At 46.2% G+C, this 19,841-nt stretch overlaps 1 long non-coding RNA gene and 1 pseudogene across 1 annotated transcript; both read right to left on the reverse strand.

Moving 5' to 3' along the window:
- Positions 1 to 1,361: 1,361 nt before the first annotated feature.
- Positions 1,362 to 15,211, reverse strand: LOC146183659 (uncharacterized). Its single transcript, XR_014708790.1, has 3 exons — positions 15,115 to 15,211; positions 14,252 to 14,373; positions 1,362 to 1,624 (listed from the first exon to the last, which is right to left on the reverse strand). It is a non-coding gene; the product is annotated as an uncharacterized LOC146183659 (long non-coding RNA).
- Positions 15,212 to 15,412: 201 nt separating this feature from the next.
- LOC146183660 (uncharacterized) overlaps positions 15,413 to 19,841 on the reverse strand; it is a 39,729-nt pseudogene continuing 35,300 nt past the window's right edge.

The raw sequence follows: 19,841 nt of genomic DNA on the forward strand, positions 1-19,841 counted from the left end.
TCAGTGATAAGAGAGCTTGATTGCCGATCCCAAGGATACAGGTTTACTCTCAGCTGCGGTGGCAGCTGATGGAGGCGAAATGCAAGGCAGCTTTGTACTTAGCGATGTCAGTGCACATAAAAAACCCAGGTGGTCAGAATTTTCTGGAGCTGTCCACTACAGCATCCCTCATAGCCTATAGACATTAAACCCCGTAAACCGAACAGAACACTTGTCAACTGTAAACTTCCATAAGGAGAAAATCTATGCAGCTCAAAAGCAGGCCCTGTGGCTGCAGACAGTTCACCAAAATATATATGCGAAATTAATTGCAAAATAAAGTACAATCCCTTTGTGCACGTTACATAAGGCATTGCAATCCAAGGCAAGCACAGATGGTGGAGGTAGGTGCAGAGTATGTCTAGTTATCAAAAGGCAGTATTTCTGTGCATATCAGCAAAGTATATGGGGTTTTATTTCCAGGCTGTAGGAGGGCCACAATTTTAGCCTCTTAGGAACCTTTATTGTGCACTACTAATACTGCTGCATATCATACGGGCATTTTCGCATATTGCCTCTATTGAAGCAGCATCACTTTTCTATGTAAAAGTGAATATTCTAGTGTCTCATTGCAGGTCTGCAATAATCATTGTAAAAATGTTGAGAATCTTTCAGACGACTGTGTACAAACTTGAATAACTACACATAACTTTCCGCATCCACAAAACCATATGCTGGCTTAGTCCTTTATCTCAGAGCTTCATTTGTCATTGGCAATTGTGCCAGTATTGCCAGTGACAAGTGGCACTTGTCCAACCTGCTCTTACATTGCTTGCACTGCCAATGAAAAAGGAATAGATTTGGTAAATACATTGATTGCATTTTCAACTCTACAGAGCCATAGTTATCCATGGAAAAAAAATGCGCATTTCAGTCTTTAGTACACATTTTTGGCATGACAAAAGTCATTTTATGATGCCACACACAAAGAGTGCCGGTGGCGGTGATGCCTCAACAAAAAAGAGCTCTTTCGTAAAGTAGTTCAGACAGCAGCTTCGCTGACAATCTAGAATTTGTACCTGACAGTTACTCTGACCCCGTTTGCGATGTGCGTACACTGGTAAAAAAAACAAAGATGGCGAAGTGACAGCATGCTTTACTAATGAAGGAAACTTTTTAGAATTAGAATGGTATGAAAAACATTACAACTAAACCTGCCAATGTTAGTATGTTTTTCGGGAGTTAATTTGGCGGTTACAGGGTTAACGTGCAGCTAACTCCATATAATTAGCATCAATTAAATGCTGTGTATCTTGGGGACCATCATTAACAATGTCATGTATGTGAGCCATCACATGCTTGAGTTCATTAAACATACAAAATATGTAGGCACCTTTTATTCAGATAGCATTTGTATACAAAATCAAAAGCACCATGGCAATGTCAGAAGCAGCTTAGGCATATAAGCACAGCCTATTTTGAACATGATGTGGAACAGGTTCCTTAGCCCTCATATTTTTCAAAGTCGGCTAACAAACAGATGTGCATTTGCAAAAACCTGCATGGTATGCAGATGAGCCATTCCTGCCACTAACAAAATGAGCCACTTCACAGATTTCCATATGGTCCTTCCAGGCTTTGAACTCTGCAAAAAGAAAGATTTTCCAAGTTGTCAAAAGTGAGTCTAAAAAAAAGACAGCAAGAAACAGAACTCTTGTAGACTGGAAAATACAAAATAAAAAAAGTACAGGTATTGCCAACACCAACGGATTGCACAAGTAAACTGTGTATGTTGACATCAATTTTTGGAAACAGATTTCAGAGGCTAGGCTACACTGCCATGCAGTCAGCCATAACTATACTGGATGAATGTCAACATATCCAAAATTAGCTAGATAACTTCTTATCAAGTTGTCCTTTGTGTGCCTTCATAGAGGCTCTGACTAGGCTCAAACATGGCAAATAGACTTGTCCTCCGCACTCATTGGTTCTTTACGATGCCTGTCACTGGAAAGGCCTAAAGCTTTTCCTATTGGTTCATTGACTTGAAAGAGAACATCTTCGGTGTAACTCCGCCTGGTTGGGTACTTGAAACAAAAGTTTAAGAAACACCATCACCAACCAAATTTTTTATTAGAACCCGACGTTTCGGGTCCAACTCGGTCCCTTCCTCAGGGGCGACTAAAGTTTGAGGCCCGCAGTAGCAGGCACAAGTGGCGAAGTTCAATTGTGTAGCAGAGCCAGGGTAGCGTCCCCGGATTCCTGTTCACTGCTGCAGCTGTCAGCCGGATGAACCGAAAAAAGACGTGACGTCTTTTGAAAGGATTGGTTCACCTCGTCAAAGGCGATTTTGTGGTCGGCGCATTCGCAGTGCTCGGCGAGGGGGGTTGCTTTTCGAGTTCAATTGTCGGGCGTCATTTTTGTACTGCAATATGCGCTGACAGATTTTTTGTTTCGCCGATATAAGAGGCAGAGCACTCTGAGCACGAGATTTTATAAATAGCGCCTGGTTATTTTTCTCTAGGAATACGGTCTTTTGGTAGCGGCAGAAAACGGCAGACTGTTGAGGTAGGTTTGTGCGACACACAGACGTGTTTGCGCAGGATGCGTGCAAGCGCCTCACTGGTGCCCGCCACGTATGGGAGCACAATGCGAGGGCGCTTCGTCGTTTCCGTGTTGACCGACCCTCTTGTCCTGCAAGCTCGACGGCGGAAAGCACATTGGTATAAAGGCGCGTGTATAGCCATTCTTCTTCAGATCAGCTAAGCATAGGCCGCTGCCTGCTACTGCGGGCCTCGAACTTGTCGCCCCTGAGGCAGGGACCGAGTTGGTCGCGAAATGTTGGGTTCTAATAAATAATTTGGTCGGTGATAGTGTTTCTTAAACTAGTGGTTCATCAGACCGATTAACAAGCTAATGGCAGAAGGAGCACAGGTAACTTCTTCAAGAGCCTACATATGCTCTTTGCAACCATGTGTTCTTATTCCATCATTTACTATCAGCCAAAAAGAACTCAGTACTCTGTTTGACAGCCTTATCTGCACATTGGATTCACTTTCAGAGTTTATTTCGTTGCAACAAGGTGCCAATCACGACAAAGGCACTGGTCATCGAACAACAGAATGCCCAGTGCTCAGTTTAAAGGCAACAAGGAAACAGAGGTAAACCTGCCAAGTACAATGATCAAGAACAATGTAGAAACAGTGTTGTGTTGTGGCAATTATTCGAGGTAAATCTCTGTGCATCATCATTGTACAACAAAAAGAGTAAAAGCTGCGTCCAGGTGGCGTGAAGCGTGAAAAAAAAAGCTTTGCGGTACGACTTCCCCCTCAAAGAAGCTTGGGCCCAATGCTCTACATTGAATAGAAAGGTAGGCAAAAATAAACATCAAGCAAAATATAAATAGTGTCCATCAGTTATAATAGGGCTTTAGGCACACAACATACAATTTCTGGACATGTATCACCCCTGGGGTACTGTCAGTAACATCTGGGGACAATTCCATAGCCCATTTCATCTAGATGAGTGAACTTGATTTGCGAAAACAGCAGCGTAAAATTTATAGTTTTCATTAAATCCACGATGGTGATTCAGCATCCAAACCTAGAGTCGGTCTGCTGGCTTGTAATTTTCATTGTCATTGTAGGTTACGTTAGGCATTGGTGCCTCGCTGGCTTTTTATGCGCAGCTGGGCGAGTCGTCGGGCTGCTTCTGCACGCTGAAGGTAGGCAGTGACACTGAGGCTGTCCTTTTCTGTTACATGTGGCATCAGCATGACATCGAGTGCTGTATTAAGGCGAAAGCCTTTAAAGGGAAACTGCACCGATTGTAGATTTTGATGAGTTTCAAGGAATCAAATGATTACAGCTTCCAGGTTAAGCATGCAAGATATCTTCGCGCTAGCATTTCAAACAATGGCGCAAATAGCGATTTAAACCGCTTCAGCTATCGAGCTTCTCCTCACCACACAGTGACGCTTGGGGGGCACATTATGACATCACTGACGGCACCAGTATGTTTCCCGCATAGAATGGCTTGGTTGGAAGAAGTGAAAACAAGGCTACCAAAATTGAAGGCCCAGAAACATTGTTTGATGGCATCAAAAAAGGCACCGCATGATGTGGGCGAAGGTAACGTAAAGAAAAAATATTACCGTCCGTGATGTCATCATCGAGCTTCTACGCAGTCCTTCAGTGCTGTGAGGAGAAGCTCGAATTGTAATCGTTGATTACTTCATCAGTTTTAAAGATAGCACACAAACACTTTGCAAGCATTACCGACAGCTTATGGAGAGTCAAATTCTTAAATGTCGCAAAATTCTCGAAAAGTGATGCAGCTGCGCTTTATTGGCTCATACTGTCGGCGTTCGTTCGGTCACAATATAGCTTTCAATCAAATTACATCACCTGAAACCGAAACTAATGTCATCGGAAAGGTAAAAATCCTGCATCCACCGGGAATCGAACCTGCATCCCTCGCATCGCCAGCCTAAGCTTTAACCAACTGCGCCACGCCCGGGATCGTGAACTGCACATATATCTTGTCTACAGTGATTTGGTTTGGTTTGCGGGGTTTAACATCCCAAACCGACTCAGGCTATGATAGATGCAGTAGTGCAGGACTCCAGAAATTTCGACCACCTGGGGTTCTTTAACGTGCACTGACATCGCATAGAACACAGGCGGCCTTGCTTTCGTCTCCATTGAAAAGCGGCCGCCGAAGCCCGGTTACGATCCCGCATTCTTGGGAACAGTAGTCGAGCGCCGTAACCACTGCGCCACCCCGGCGGGCCCTTGTCTATCATGAGGATGAGTTAAAACACACATCATAATTCTCCTTGTCTGCGTAATGCTAATTCGGCCACTCCCCTTTGTAGCGAGGGATCACAGAGTTCTTCATTGGGCCAATAAATAAAGGAGTAGAAAAAGAACAAAAACTATACCAACTGCTGTGCATTGATCAAAAGTCCAGAAAAAAGAAATGAGGAAGGAAAAGGGGGGAGTCCTTCAACAATCTTTTCGTTTACGCCACCAATCAAGGCGGTGCTTTGTCACCTCTACTGCCCTACCCAGGGTGTGGACATCGACTGCAGACCAAGTGCTGTCGAAAGAGTCTCCATCAGTGCTGATGTCGCAGTTGTAGGGGGGAGGGCCACAGTTTCGGGCACTCGATCACAACATGCTGTATGGTTTTATCGGCTGCGTCGCAATCGGAGCACTTGTGCGCAGAAAACCACTCCGTGCCTCGCAGAGTAACCCGCTGCCGTCCGCTGTCTCGTGTGTTGTCATAGATGTTCTCATTAGCGATCGTGTGTTCTGTGCTGGAGTCCACCGCCAGAGATGACTTCGCCCGTGCTTCGCTGTGCTATCTCTTCATTTCTGCTTCTCAAACCTGGTTATGGATGTGCTCTCTCCACGCAAGCTGGAATATCTTCAACAGGCCGGCTTGTGGAATTCCGTACTCCTATGCCAACCTTCGCGTTCAAAGCATCCATCTGGTGTTGGAGCACTTGAGTACGATGTACTTGTATACCTCGCCGGACCATCTATGGCGAAGTGCTCAGCCGGCGCTGCAAGGCAAGCTTGCGGTTGTCTCACATGTGACGATAGTAGCGCTGACAATGACGCTGCAATTAGTGATAATGACAATGACGGCATTAGCAATGATAACGGTGCATTTAGTTGATAATGATAATGAGAGCAAACGGATGCACCGTGTGCACCAGCAACGCTCAGCCTTTCGCACTTCTGCAGTGTAGATTCCACAGTGCTTTTAGAATTTTCGGGCTCCCTGCCATACACAAGGTGGAATCGAGTTGACCTGCTTCTCCGCTCCTAGCCGGCAGCAACAGCGCGGCAGGTTACTGTGCTGACATTAAAGCGAGAAACTAGTTACATCGGCTCAACTTTCAGGCCGACTGACTGTTAATGCATGCAAGGAGGACAATGCCACGGACAACGAGAAGTGGGTTTTTTACACGACAGATATTATGATGTGCTTCTCGCTTTCTACAACGATAATTAGTCTGAAGAAGCCTTTGGCCCTTTGCTTCGGCGTTGCGAGTCAGGTAGTTAGTTGCTACTATTATCCACTTGTTGCTAGATGTCAATGTCGGGAAATGACCTAGTAAGTTCATGCCAATCTGTTGGAATGGCCTCCCAAGTGATTGGTTTGGTTGTATATCCTGCAGTCTTGTTAGCAGTGTTCGGTGGCGTTAGCAGTCGCAGCAACTCCTGACATAGTGCGTGACATTAGCAGATAGACGAAGCCAATATGGGCCAATATTATTTAACCTGAATGCGACTCAGAGTAAAATAAAGTTTAGACGCCCAGCTGTGGGCTCATCATGAGGTGCCTGTAGGATTTCATCGAGAAGGCCTACAGGGACAAGTAAGTAGGCGGTCAGGGTGCGAACGCCATTATAAAGCGCAAGGGAGGCTAGTCCACGTTTGAACACTCTTAAGTGGCAAGGATGACTTTCCTTCATGGTAGTCGAAGTCTGAGTGCTGAAGTTGCGTGAAGTAGGCCCCAAAATAGCATCGTTATTGTCTTCTTCCAGCACTTTTGGACAGGGGCTCGTGAAAAGCAGTACCATGTGTGCGTGGCCAAAATAGGTGTTTAGAGCAGCTCTTGGAGCAAGCAAATATGCTTTTTGGAGCAGCTAAATGGAGCACAAAGCAGGACAGACATTCTGAAACAGCTATGGAGCAGAAATGTTAATGTTTTATAGCAGAAATATCGGCTTTTTGAAGAAACTTCAGAGCATGTGGTCAATTAAATCTCCAATAAGTCATAAAGGCCTTTCTACCCTTCTTGGGAGCAGAAATTGTGCTGCTTACAAACAGGCCCGCTGTGTTCTGAAGATGTTTTACTGCAGACTGACTGTAACCAACATGTGACCAGCGTGCAGTTTAAAGGCCCATTCACGATTGAGGATTGCAAAGGGTGTGCGATTAAAGAACCGCTCAGATTGACCGATGTTCACACTTGCAAAGGCAAACCGTGGGTCGCTTTCCCAAATTGGCCTCATTCAGAACGAGACTTGTCGACCTTGACTGCTCACCAAAACAGAAGCCGGATGTAAACCGAACTTCGATTCATATCAACTGTGTTGCTGATTGGAAGGAAACGTTGGACATGTGCCTTTTTATATATGGGAGCGCTTGTTGCTAAACAAGCTAACTCTCAAAACGTAAGAATAATGTGCTTCAGATTGTATGCTTAAATAATACAGCATGAGCACATCTACTTTGGCCTTCTCGACAATCTCTAGACGAAGCCCAAAACAAGTCCAAGGATCGCTAAGGTTGCACACTATAGTGAAGGCTTGCCAAAGTAAAAAAAAAATATGCGAATGAAATATTTTTGCTGAAGAAAGAAAAAGGCTCTCAGTGACCACAATCCACGGCACGCATGCAAGAGTGCCGCAGTCACCATGAATAGCAGAAAACATGGGGATGATATCGTGTGACGTCAGCGCCCAAGGTTGTCAAACCATAAAGCTGCTTTCGCTATTAATAATAAAAAATCATTATAAACTATCTACTGCACTGAAATCTCAAATTTCGAGGATTTATAATTAACGTGAATGGAGTGAAATGCAATAATCAGTTTATGCTCAAATTTTAGCTGTCATGACCCCTTTAAGTGAATATAAATAGTTCAAGCATATGGTACCAACATAAGAAACTCTACAGAATTATATGAAAATGTCACTGAACTACGAGCACGTGAATGAATTAAGCTGCTAAATTTGAAAATAATACACAAGACGCGGGCAGAGTCATTAAAAAGAGCCCTAGAATATAATTTTTTCCATCTCCTCACCTTCAGGTGCATTATCTGCTCTGGTTTAGAGCTCTGCTCTTAGTTTAGTGACTTCACATAAAAACAGAACCTCATCTGGACGTAGAACTTCTCTATGCGAAGAGTAATTTTTCTTTCAGTTTCAATTTTTCTGTCCAGGCTCGGGAACCTCTGGGCTTTTCAAAAACATCGCAAAATTATGAATGCTGCTTGTCTTAATCTCAATTATTGAAATGAAATAAATAATTTAAAGAAATCGAATTTTCCAGCGTGTTTACGAGCTTTGCAAGCTCTGCAGACGTATAAAGAAGACCTCGGTGGTCAAAATTTGAGATGAATTCGTTTTTTTTGCACACATAATTTGCTCAAAATTAGATACAGAATAAGTACTACATTTTGATTTGTGCCTGAACTTTCGAGCCACATATCTTGCAATATACCGGGTGCACAAGGCATTTGAGGATGCAATGTTGGCTTCAGGCAGAGAATATCTCCAGCAAATATATTGTGAGCCTTCTGTGGACCTTCTTTCATTTGTACATGCCATCATCATGTAGTCTCGTGGTGTCTCTTATCGTCCCGGTGACGAAGTACTGCTCTATACTCCACTGCGCACCCCTGGCCTTAGTGACAAATTCCACCACCGCTACCTTGGTCCCTACAAGATCATCAGCCAAAATTCTCCAGTTAACTACAAAGTCACGCCTGCTGATCCCCCAGCCGATCGACGCCACCGTGGAACTGAAATTGTTCATGTTTCTCGCTTGAAACCGTTTGTGCGCCGCGGTACGTCGGTTAGTTAGGAGCGGCCAGGCTGGCCGCTTCCGACTCCCCGGGCAGATTGTGTGAGCCTTCTGTGGACCTTCTTTCATTTGTACATGCCATCATAATCTTCTTTCATTTGTACATACCATCATCATCGTCCCGCGGCGCCGGCTCCGGCGCGTGCCTGGGTTCGTGATCGGATTAAAACGCTAGACAAGGCTTCGCTGTCCTTGCCGCCACGACCTCGCCGTCTTGACCTAGCCTTCTTCCACAATATATATATATTTTCACCAAACTTTAGGAGATATTTCTCTTACTGTTTATTTTCACATTACTCAATGAATGCGCCACTTGCAGCAATAACCAATTCAATTCGGCTTCGGAAATGGCTGCATGCACGGATCAGGTGGTTCTTAGAGGTACTGCCCATTGAGTTCGCAGTGGCGACCTTAAGAGTTTTTTGTATTATGTGGCCTTTTGTCGGCTTCTCTCTCAACGACGCCGAGTGTATTCAAATCTGGACAACTAGGAGGCCACAAGTTGGGAGTGATGTGGTTATTGGAAGTTGTTGGCCAGCCACTCGTGGGTGACGCAGGCGGTGTGGACGAGAGCCGAATGTTGCTGAAAGACACAAGGTTTTCCTTTCGAAACAGTATCAGTCCAGAGCTTCACAACGGTGGCAAGCACCTCTGCGTACTCGGCAGCATTAACGCGGAGTCCTTCTGCAAAACAGTGTGGCAGCATGACATCACCCTTGTTGCCGACGGCTGCTGACACCATCACAGACAGAAATTTTGTGTGCAATGCTGTCGGCACCTCATTAGCGCTTCCGTAAAGCCATCTTTCATTATGGCAATTAGCTTTTTGGTCTTGATCGAAATTCTTTTCATCTGAAAGAAAAAAAAAGCATTCCAGGCTCTTCAGCTTGCCTAGCAAGCGCTTGGACCAGAGCAGACGATTCTCCCGAGCTTTACCAGAACAGAATTGCGGCCTGCTCATGACACAGAAATGGTACCTCACGTCCTCGTGCACAGCAAGCCTGGCAGCTGACTCTACGACATCGAGCTCCTTTGCAATGTCCCACATTGACTTCTCTGGGTTGTCACTCACGATGACTTGCAGCCTCTGAAGAAAATCAGGTGTTCTGATGACGTCTGACCGCTTTTTCCTTTTCGCCACAGATGCCACGTCACCGTCACAGCACATCAGTTCTGTCCGCACTTTGTTAACGAAAGGCTTCGCAACATTCAGAAAGTTGGCAATTTCCAAGTCGCTGTGGCGCACGGCCAGTGCGATGAGGACTGCATGGCGTTTCATTTCCTGTGTCAACTTGTACGCTTCCATTTTTCAACAAACTGCGCAGTATAAATGATAAGGGGTCAACCAACAAGAAGCCGCATGCCTAGATACATATGCTGAGCCTGCTGGTGTCTATGGCGATAAGGAGTAGTAACCTCAAATACCTCATGCACCCAGTGAGCTACGAGACTGCTATAACTGTGCCTAGTGACGGGCAATCAAAGTAGCTTCAACGTCCTCGAGCCTTCCCTCATGAAGCAAGTGGTCAAATTCATCATTCGCAAAGAACACGCAGTGAGCAAAAAAAAAAGAGAAATTACACGCTCTTAATTTGTGTTTGAAGTTTTCAGGTGCAATCAAATCCATTCGCTACAACCCATCATGCTTCGAAAATCTTAATGAAAAGCATGGGTAAAAAATTGTTCAGAGTGCAATACGAAAGACCTGCAGTAGACCTGCAGTAGACCTGCAAGTAGTGCTAAAGGAACACTGAAAGAAAAAGTAGGCTTGCAGCGATGGTATACTGGCTCCTAATCACAAAAACACCACTTTCACTGAAAACAAAACTCTTATAAGGTAGAAAAAAGAGAACAGAAATGCAGGCATTGCAGAAATACAGAAATCGCAAATGCATGCACAATGACATGTAAGGGATCCCGGAGGCTGCCTAACATGTATTATGGTTGCATGTTTGAATTGTTAACTTTTGTTTCAAAAATGGCAAAAAGGCTAAATAATGGGAGCCAAAAATAAATTTGCGCTTGGCAGTGCCACAGGCAGTCAGTTTCGTTTTGGTATGTTTTGGTTCTTTGAAGTTACAGCTATGCATTTGGAATCACCACATGGTTTCATTTTTGATATACATGCTTTGGTTTACAAGTGTGGAGCAGCAGAGTTTTCCTCTGATGAAGTTCATGCCTCAGTAAGCGCTTCTCTATTGAAAAATCTGGTATGAAATGCACACAGGATTAAGTTACAACTTACTGGGCAGAATAAACCTGCACAGACCCGAGTGGAGCTGGGAAAGAAAAGAAAGGATGGAAAAAGTAAGATTTAAATTGCATGGGTGCTTAAGAGAAAAAAAAAGCGACAAAAGGAAAAAAAAAACGGCCTCGAACAGGATTTAATCCTAAGTCCTTTGGAGTTTTAACTGAATGTCTTAGCCATTGCGCCACACGAACAGCAGAGACCTCTCGCATTACATTACTTGTGTAGTGCAATTGCATTTTTTACGTACATTTTTCACTCACCGCTAAACAATTCCATCCCAAGTGTGCTGAATGCTTTTGCTGGCTGTTAATAGTGTCACCAATGTCTCATATCTATGATAAGCATAGAAGTTTTCCAATCTATCTCGTAATATTTCTATTTCTCTATTTTCTGCTGTCCCAGCGTGCATGCACAGACCTTACTGGCACATCAGTTTGCCATCTGCAGGGCAGCGACGCTAGAGTACACCACATAAGGTGTAGACACCCAAGGAAGCATTGAGCGGAAGGGAGCTCAGTTGGTTCATATTAAGAAATACAATAGTGAAGGAAACGAAATAAATTGAGCAAAACAGGCCCTGTGTACCCCTTTTTTCTTTTAACTTTCTGCCACAATGCATTGTTCACCCCTTGCTGCTATTCAAAAAAGACCATCTGTAGCAGTCTTTACTCGTCACTCGTGATGGTAGCTCGGCAATGTCAGTGGCCGCATCCATAGCTTCGCTAGCTACAAACTTTGCCGCCACGCCGGCACTCGTACATTCTATCCTGTTAGTCAAGTGACCTCAACTCTAAAAAGCACCGCATGCTCTGTGGGTGCAAAGGTCAAGATTCACTGCGAGAACTTTGCAGTCAAGCTCAGTATCTATGCCTGGTGCAAACAAATAGACGGCTTTGGCGAACTGTAGCTTTAATTTCAGCTGCTGCTAGATTGCACTGCTCGCTATGCATCAAGAATCACGGAGTCTATGTTTACACCATCGTTTGCATCATTTTCCCAAGTCTAAATCCCTTGGAAGGAAAACAGACCTCTTCAACTTCAAATCGAAATATCTCGGCAATAAATGTGTCTTGCTGCCGGACAAGTGACAAAAAAGTCACGAAACACTGCACTACTGGAATCTGTATTGTGATGGGTCCCATACTGCAGAAAATCTGGCATCCATGAAAAATTATGGGCATGTATCTGGCAAGTGGCAGGAAGGTGACGCAGCACTGCAATGACTGTCCGTCAGGTTGTGTGACAACACAAGGCTACATGACATGACCAAGTCAGCAGTTGCTGCCACACAGGGTGCTTTTTATGGTATCAGGTTAAAAAGGAAAACAAAGAGAACATCGCTTGGAGCAATTACGCACCACTATTTGTTTCTTGCAGGTGTATCCGTGACAAAGGTTTGTGCATGCAGGGCTACCTGGAATCACTTGAGGCAAATCCTTGAAGCCTTTGTTATGGAATACTAAATATTGCAGAGGTTCAGCTCTCTTTGAATCAAGTCAAAAGCGTTAGCCATCGGCCGGTGCCGCATTTGTAGCTGCCGCTTCAGTCTTGGCTTGATTCCGCATTTGGTAAGCTTCTCGGCAATAGGCTAGTCTGGCTTCTCGTTCGATGTCTTGGCAACCTGTCTGGCATGGTTGCAGTCTCTGTCTTTGGCGCAAGTGGATTCCTCTACACCACACTGCCTCCTCTTGTCATGCCGCCTGGTGAATTCACCCAACACTATGCTCGCGGTCTCGACTGCACTTACCCGGAAATGTTTTAAAGCAAAGAACAGAATATGGGCGCACAAAACACAGACAACAGAACATGTTGGTGCCGCTGCAAATGAATGAACAACGAAATAGCTATTAGAAATGACAGCAGTGCCTACTCTGCTGGCAGAAATCTTGAGCAAAAATTTCTCATCAATTGGCCCTAATTGGCTATACAAGGCCATGCGACATTTTTCCATGAAAATAGCAGTGACTGAAATTTTTCATACTTTCAAAATCATCTTCTAGCAAATAATGACCTCCTTTTGTTTCGTACTACATGCGCCATAGTGTCAGCAAATAAATTGCAATGGTGTTTGTACAGCAAGCGACTGCAGGCAAGGGACACGTCTGGGTGATATTTTTGAGGTAGTTGTGTAAGCAAGTTTCCAGGGCAAAAAAATTATGGCATGTAATTTCTTCCTAACAAAGGTTGCCAAAGTACTGCCTGCTGAGAACTTATTCTCGGCAAAAAATTTCAACAGTGTATGGAGCAGAGCATGAATTCGGGCAGCCCGAAAACCTGGGCCGGGCTGGAAAATTGCCGTTTTTATGGGTCTGGACCTGGCTCGGGCTTGACATGCAGGCCTGGGCTTGCAGCTTGCAGTGGCGGAACGAGGCCAGGCTGGGTAAAACTGTGTATGGCTTCTTTTGGAGATGGAATTCCAGCACTAAAATCATTCCGGTGGTTTATGAATAAACCACTACTAGTACATATGTTGACAGAGAATGAGAGAAAGCTCATTTGTAAACAGAGTTTAATCAGTGCCACTCGGTGTTTTGTCCAAGTAATTTAGTACGAACATGCCGGGCTGCATTCAATGACACAAGTGAAAAAAGTTAAAAAGGAAAGGCTCAAAACTCGATAGCGAACTGTACTACAATGGAGGTGTTATGAAGTGATGTAACCTGTCATGCATGACACAGCCCGTTTGCATAAGCACGTGCCTACTGAAGTACTCAACACCATCAGCTTAGGATTTCTCAGAAATCAGTGAGCAAGAGGGTAGCTTCTAACCTTTGTGTTACCGCTAACGGCTGGACATTTGAAGCCTCATAACAGCCCCTGAACAAGGACCTTCAATTGACTGCTCGGCAGGCAGCCATCTGTTCATAAAAATTCTGACTGTCTGCTTGCCCCCCCCCCCCCCCCCAAAGAATGTCTCTACGCTACAATAAATGCTGTAGGATAAGAGCTTATTTCTTTAGGAATCTTTACATATCCAATAACATATACATGCAAAATGAACAGACACTACCGCTTTTCGTCTCCACAGAGATGTGACAATGTGGCTGTGATTTCTTCAATGAATATGTAAATTTTGTTTTTTTCTGCCCTTGCCCACTCATGTTCCTGGGGCAAAGTTGCCAGGGGCAGTCTTTTTGTAGGTGATTAAGCAAAGAACTTGCACCAAGAGCCAATTGCTAGTAGGGAGTCATAGTTAAAATGCCCGTAATCCATACCTTTTAAATGTACATTGTGCTAGATAGCTTTACATAAAATGTCTTGTCAAAATATTCTTCACCATGCCTTTGCTTCTGTCGGTGCTTTAACTGTGCCCTTCTCTACCAAGAATATTTTGCAAGGTTTGTCTCTCATCTTGATTTATTGTTATGTGCTAGTTAAGCAATACATTTTTAAGGCGTCTGTTCAGACTTACTTTGCAGGTTTGGCACAGGCCCTGTCGTGGAAGCGCAGGCCGGGTCCGGGCCATGTAATCATTGCCGATGGGCTTGGAACCATGGATCCGGGATGGTCTTCAAACGTGGGCCAGGGAAGGGGCTAGAAAATCCAACCCGTGCAGGGCTCTAGTAAGGAGTGTAAGAAACTAAAGGTACAGGAAAAAAAAAATCACACACACATAAGGGGAGTTCAGTAGCGAGTTCATTACTTCGAAGCACCGCTACGTGGTCTCCGTGCTACAATGGAGTTGTCTAAACGGTATTTACGTTATCATTTCTGTTGTCTCAACAGAGCTTATCCTTTTGTCGTACCCGACGCAAACTAGGCAAAATTTCATCAAGGGTACGCAGAATATCATCCATATAGCTGCCGCTTTTAGCTGTGAAAGGTTCAGTGCTAGTTTCGAGCTTTTGGTGCTCAATATGTATCACTAGTTTCAAGCTAGTGATGCTCGAGCGATATCATAGGCAAGTACTTCACCCGGATGTGATCAAAACGAACAGCGTATCGAGAATCGGGGCCAAGAACGTAAAAAGCATAAAATGAGCTTCGGCGCCCTAAGCAGCTAATCACTGACGAGTGCCGTGAGTATCTGGTTGATAGAAGACAAAGCATCAAGCGCCAGTTAGCAGCATCACAAGACAGTGCTAAATTCGCGCGTGCTGCAAGTGCATACCTTGGCACAAATCCCTGCAGTATGTGACAAATAAGAACGGTAAGCGGACAGCATATAACCACGTACATTGCACGCAAAACGGGCAGCTAAAATTTGAACATGGCGGCACCTTCATTGGCATGCTTTGTCCACAACTAAAATCTTTTCACAGACCGGGCACTAACCTTTCTGTACCGAAGCCGCAGCAGATGTGCCAGGGTTGTTCATGGCGCGCACACCAGTCAGTTCGATCGCACCCGTCCGTGCAACAGGCACAGTCTCTACTACAACAAAAGCCACGGCACCAAACCGCCGCTGCGGAACCGGCGGCATCCCCAAACAGGGTGGGTGGCGGGCGATGAGCGGTGGCCCGCCGGCACGCCGTGCCCCCAACTAGGGACAATCCGACCTAGGGATTGCTAAGGATTCAGGGCGGCTGTCCAGCAAAAATCCAGGCAACACTGGCATTATTCATGGCGAGTTTTAGCCGCTCCCTGCCAGCTGTGGCCTCTCTCCCGCACATCGGCGCACTCCTCCTCTCTCCCTAGCAACCACCTGCGCCGGAGGGAGGGGAAGGGGGGTGGGGGAGCGGGGCACTAAATGTGGATGCAGCATTCACTTCAGCTCTGTTCGTTTTTTTTTTCTTTTTTTTTTTTTGCTCTCGCACACTGCACGGGATTCCGAAAGACATGTGCAGGAGCATTTCTTTTCACATTATCTTCTTGGTGTGCAGTGTACGCGTGATTACGGCGTACATTTGCGAACACATTTATCGACACTACTTTTTACCATGCATCATTAGGCGAGTGTGCATCTTGAATTAAGAAAAACGTAACAGCGCAAGGCATGCAACCACAAGACTAGACTAGAGAACACAGCGTGACACGCGTTGTGTCACGCTGTGTTCTCTTGTGTCTTGTGGTTGTATGATTTGCGCTGTTACTTTTCCTAAATTTACTATGCATCTTTCATATTATGCTGTCTGCCCTCTCTATTTTATTTCTTACGACTGCACGCCAGATATCCAAGGAATAAATGGCAGTTATACCGCGGCCCGCACCTACATATATTATACTTCCTTTTTTTTAGTAAAGCACCACCCCTTACCATTACTACCTTCTCTGCAGCACACCAAACGAAATGATTGCACAATAATACAAAGACGCAGTCTTTAAAAATTTTTTTTAATCGATATTTATTGTCTCAGGGCATCAGTAGGTTATGAGATGAAGAATGAATAAATGATTAAATGAATGGAAAAAGGTTGGTTGATTTTATGAAGTCCAGAAGTGAGCGATGATGAGGTCCCTGCGTCCAAGTGACGTGTGAAGCAGGATTGGTTGCTGAAAGGCCAGCTGTGCTCATGTGCCGGATTCGTGTTGGTTTGAGTGCTGGGCAGCTTTTATTCAGCACATATACGTCAGTTATCTGTAACATCTACTAAAAAAAGAAAAGTACACGATGTTAAAAGCTAAAATCAACAAACATTGTTCATAAGCTGTATATGTATTGGATTATATAAAATATTATTTTGCGACACACACAACTGCTGCATTGCTTCGCCCGACGAGATCAATTACAGTTGAACATTAAATAAACAAAAATATCACTTGTTTCGGCTTTGTCTCAATAGCTGCATCAGTTGCGTTTCACCGTCTCCTCCCTTTTCTCACCTTGTGGGAAGCAGAAGAACCCCCAGCCGCGTATCCGTCGCCATAACAATGCGGTGTATGCGCAGAGAGCAGTGAGGTGAGGAATCTCTCCTAACAGCATAGCTGTCGCACAGTACAGTCTCCCCAGGGCCGATTGACACGACGTACCGTTCGTACCCTTGGCGCGCAGAGCGGGCGTCACGTCACATCTTATTCTGCCCTGCGAGGTCTGCGGCTTGCCAAAATAAGGGGAGAGCAGCGCCCAAGTCTCATCCGTTTGTTCAGGTTCCGCTGCCCTTCGCATTCACAAGTGGTAATAACTGGATTCGACATGGGCTGAATCTTTAGCGGTGCTATGTCAACAATTTAAGACTAGGCGCGGACATCCAGGAGCGGAAACGTGACGTCATGTGACGCCTGGTCCGCGAGCCGATGGTCTGTTGCGTGCATCGCCTAATGGTGCACAAGATGGATACCCTGCATGGATACGTGAGTGGGCTAATATGAGCATCCCCTTTCAAACGTTGTGGTAACGGCGGTGACAAATGATGCCACCATGTCGGGAAAATAGCTACCGGAACCCGCCGCGGTGGCTAAGAGGTTATTGGGTTAGGGTGGTTAGATGTGGTTAGATGCTCGACCACTAAGCTGGAGTACCCTGTTCCGAACCCGTCTATGGCGGCATAATCTGGCCAGGACGCAACTTCGAAAGCCTGCAGTTCGAAACCGGGTACTCAAACTGAGTGTCGTACGATGTCAGTATGATGTCGAGCAAGTGTAGAGAAATGCACTAATCGCCACGGCACCTCTTTATTTGTCCGTTTGCTCCCACTTTCCAGTGTCACTCACGGCACAGTTCTGGTGTCCACCAAGATGTTAGAAGTCACTGCGCCACTTTCCTAAAAGCCAAAGCAACCTGACGGTAAAAAAATCGCCAGAGGAAGTTGAGACTACTAGGTGTAGGAATGCGAAAAGCTTAGTCGTGTGGGCGAACCGCCTCCGAGCGAGGTTTTCGGTGGTTCGAGCAAAAGGCATGCCAGAGGCGATATATGGAGCGAGATGCCCTTTCACAGGATAAGATCGTCTCGCTATCAAGTCGTCGCCTGCATGGAACCAGAGCAAGCCGTCACTTTGACCATCGTTCAACTCGCCCAGAGCCTGCGTAGTTCACCGTCGAGTCCCAAAGCCCAGGCAACGATTGTATAGCCATGCGCTGCCAGCCCCCAGCTTCCCCCCCAAACCTCCCAAAGAACACTGATTTTACCTTGTAGTGCCTTAGGGTGCTCCAAGACCCCAAGACGTCGTCGAGGCAATCGCTGGTGCCGAACAGCGTGCTGTACTTTCAGCACCTCGGCGGCTGCAAGTACTTGGTGTGCGTGCCGTCCCAAGCACAGGACACCAAGTCACGAATGCCCAGCGCCGCCAGCATAGGAAACCAAAGCGTTCCTGCCGGCCCAATGAGCCCGCCAGCCGATGCATGTCACCGTTTAATGGCTGCCCTCGTTCTTACCAGACGACGTCCTGATGGCGGCGTTGGTCCCTTTCGGAGAGGTTCACGGCATACAACACGAGGCCTTTAAATACAATCCATTCAAGTTCACCTGAATGCGGGTGGTGCGGCTAGAGATGCGGTACCCGGTGCCCAATGTTACATCCATCTAGGCCACAAGGTGTATTTCTACCGGGATATACAGCGAGTATGCGCTCGGTGCAGCCAGGCGGGTCACGTGCGATAGGATGCAAGAAAGACCCCGAGGTGCGAACGGTGTGCAGTCTTCGGCCATTTAGGTCTGAACTGCAGCATGCCAGAAGTGCAGCAGAAGCACGTCACTGCGGACTGCGTGTGCCTCGGCGTGAACTGAAGCGCTAGGTACCTACTTGTTTTCATAGGTACAAGATTTCCCCTAGCCTGGTGCTAAGCTCTTCTGGGATGAAATAATTGGATAAGGGGTCATGCATAGCGGCAGCCCAAGCACATGTGGCGAACAAGGACTCGAATGATTGCACGAGGACTGACGGGGGCACGCATGAGTATTCTTCTTTCCAGCGCATGGGGTTATTGAGCCAGGCGCCGCTCAACCCGCGGCTACGAAGGTTCGTGAGGGCCCAGCGGTACGCAATGAAGGCTCTGGCATCAATGCAGAGATGGGGAAACGGCGAACCAGCGCGTCACCACTGAAAACTAAACAAGGTCAATGAATGATCCCGTCTGCCATGAAGCCGTCTCCTAACAGCTAACGTCACGACAAGATGTGTGAAAAGAAACAGCAAATGAATTTGCGCGCAAGGATGTAAGTGGCGAGGGGACACCTTGTGACTAGAGTTAGATCCGCGCTCTCAGTTTTATTTGTTGACCGTTAATTATACCCTATTCGATAGTACTGGCCCGTAGCCTAGGCTGTTGGGGTGCGGTGGCCTTGTCAAGTTTTCAGGGGTTACAACACTGGAGGCAGAGGTGCCCAAACACCAGGGGCCAAAGCGCGCTGCTTACGTCTATGTAGCAACACGTGCTGAATTATCGAAGCGGCTGCCCCGCCGGGGTGGCGCAGTGGTTACGGCGCTCGACTGATCGAATCCCGGCCTCGGCGGCCGCTTTTTGATCGAGGCGAAAAGCAAGGCGCCCGTGTGCTGTGCGATGTCAGTGCACGTTAAAGAACACCAGGTGGTCGGAATTTCCGGAGTCCTCCACTACGGCGTCTCTCATAGCCTGAGTCGCTTTGGGATGTTAAACCCCACAAACCAACCTGGGGCTGGCCGATACGCAGCTCACTTCTGTCTCAATCGGTTCCTTGCAGCAGCCGCTCTTAGCGCCCGGCATATCAGCACTTTCCAAGGAAGCACAGGAAAACGACGAGCAGCCTCTCGTGGATATCTCGACGTTTCAGACGTCATGGGTGGACCACGTCAACACGGGCTTAGGGACAACCTATTGCAGGACTCCCACGGCCCTTAGATCTTACCGTGCTTCAACATGGCAATCCTTCCTCTCCTGTCAAACCAGCCGACCTGCGCGTCCAAGTCCACTCCTCCCCGACTGACCTATGCTCCGATGGTGAAGGAGGCATGCGCTGACCATTCCACCCAGGACGCTGTAGGATCCTTTTTCGGATGATTACATGTTTTTCTGAATTCACAGCAGACAAAATGGCTTTTTGTTATTTATTGTCTGATTCATTGAACATCCTCACCAACATTTCGCCAAATCCCAGAAGATTGATTAGATTTTTGTTCAAGCGCGTACTTTTCTCAGTTTGCATGCA

The sequence above is a fragment of the Amblyomma maculatum genome, chromosome 7, assembly GCF_055883805.1.
Source record: "Amblyomma maculatum isolate TAMU_Amacu chromosome 7, ASM5588380v1, whole genome shotgun sequence".
Lineage (NCBI taxonomy): Eukaryota > Metazoa > Arthropoda > Arachnida > Ixodida > Ixodidae > Amblyomma > Amblyomma maculatum.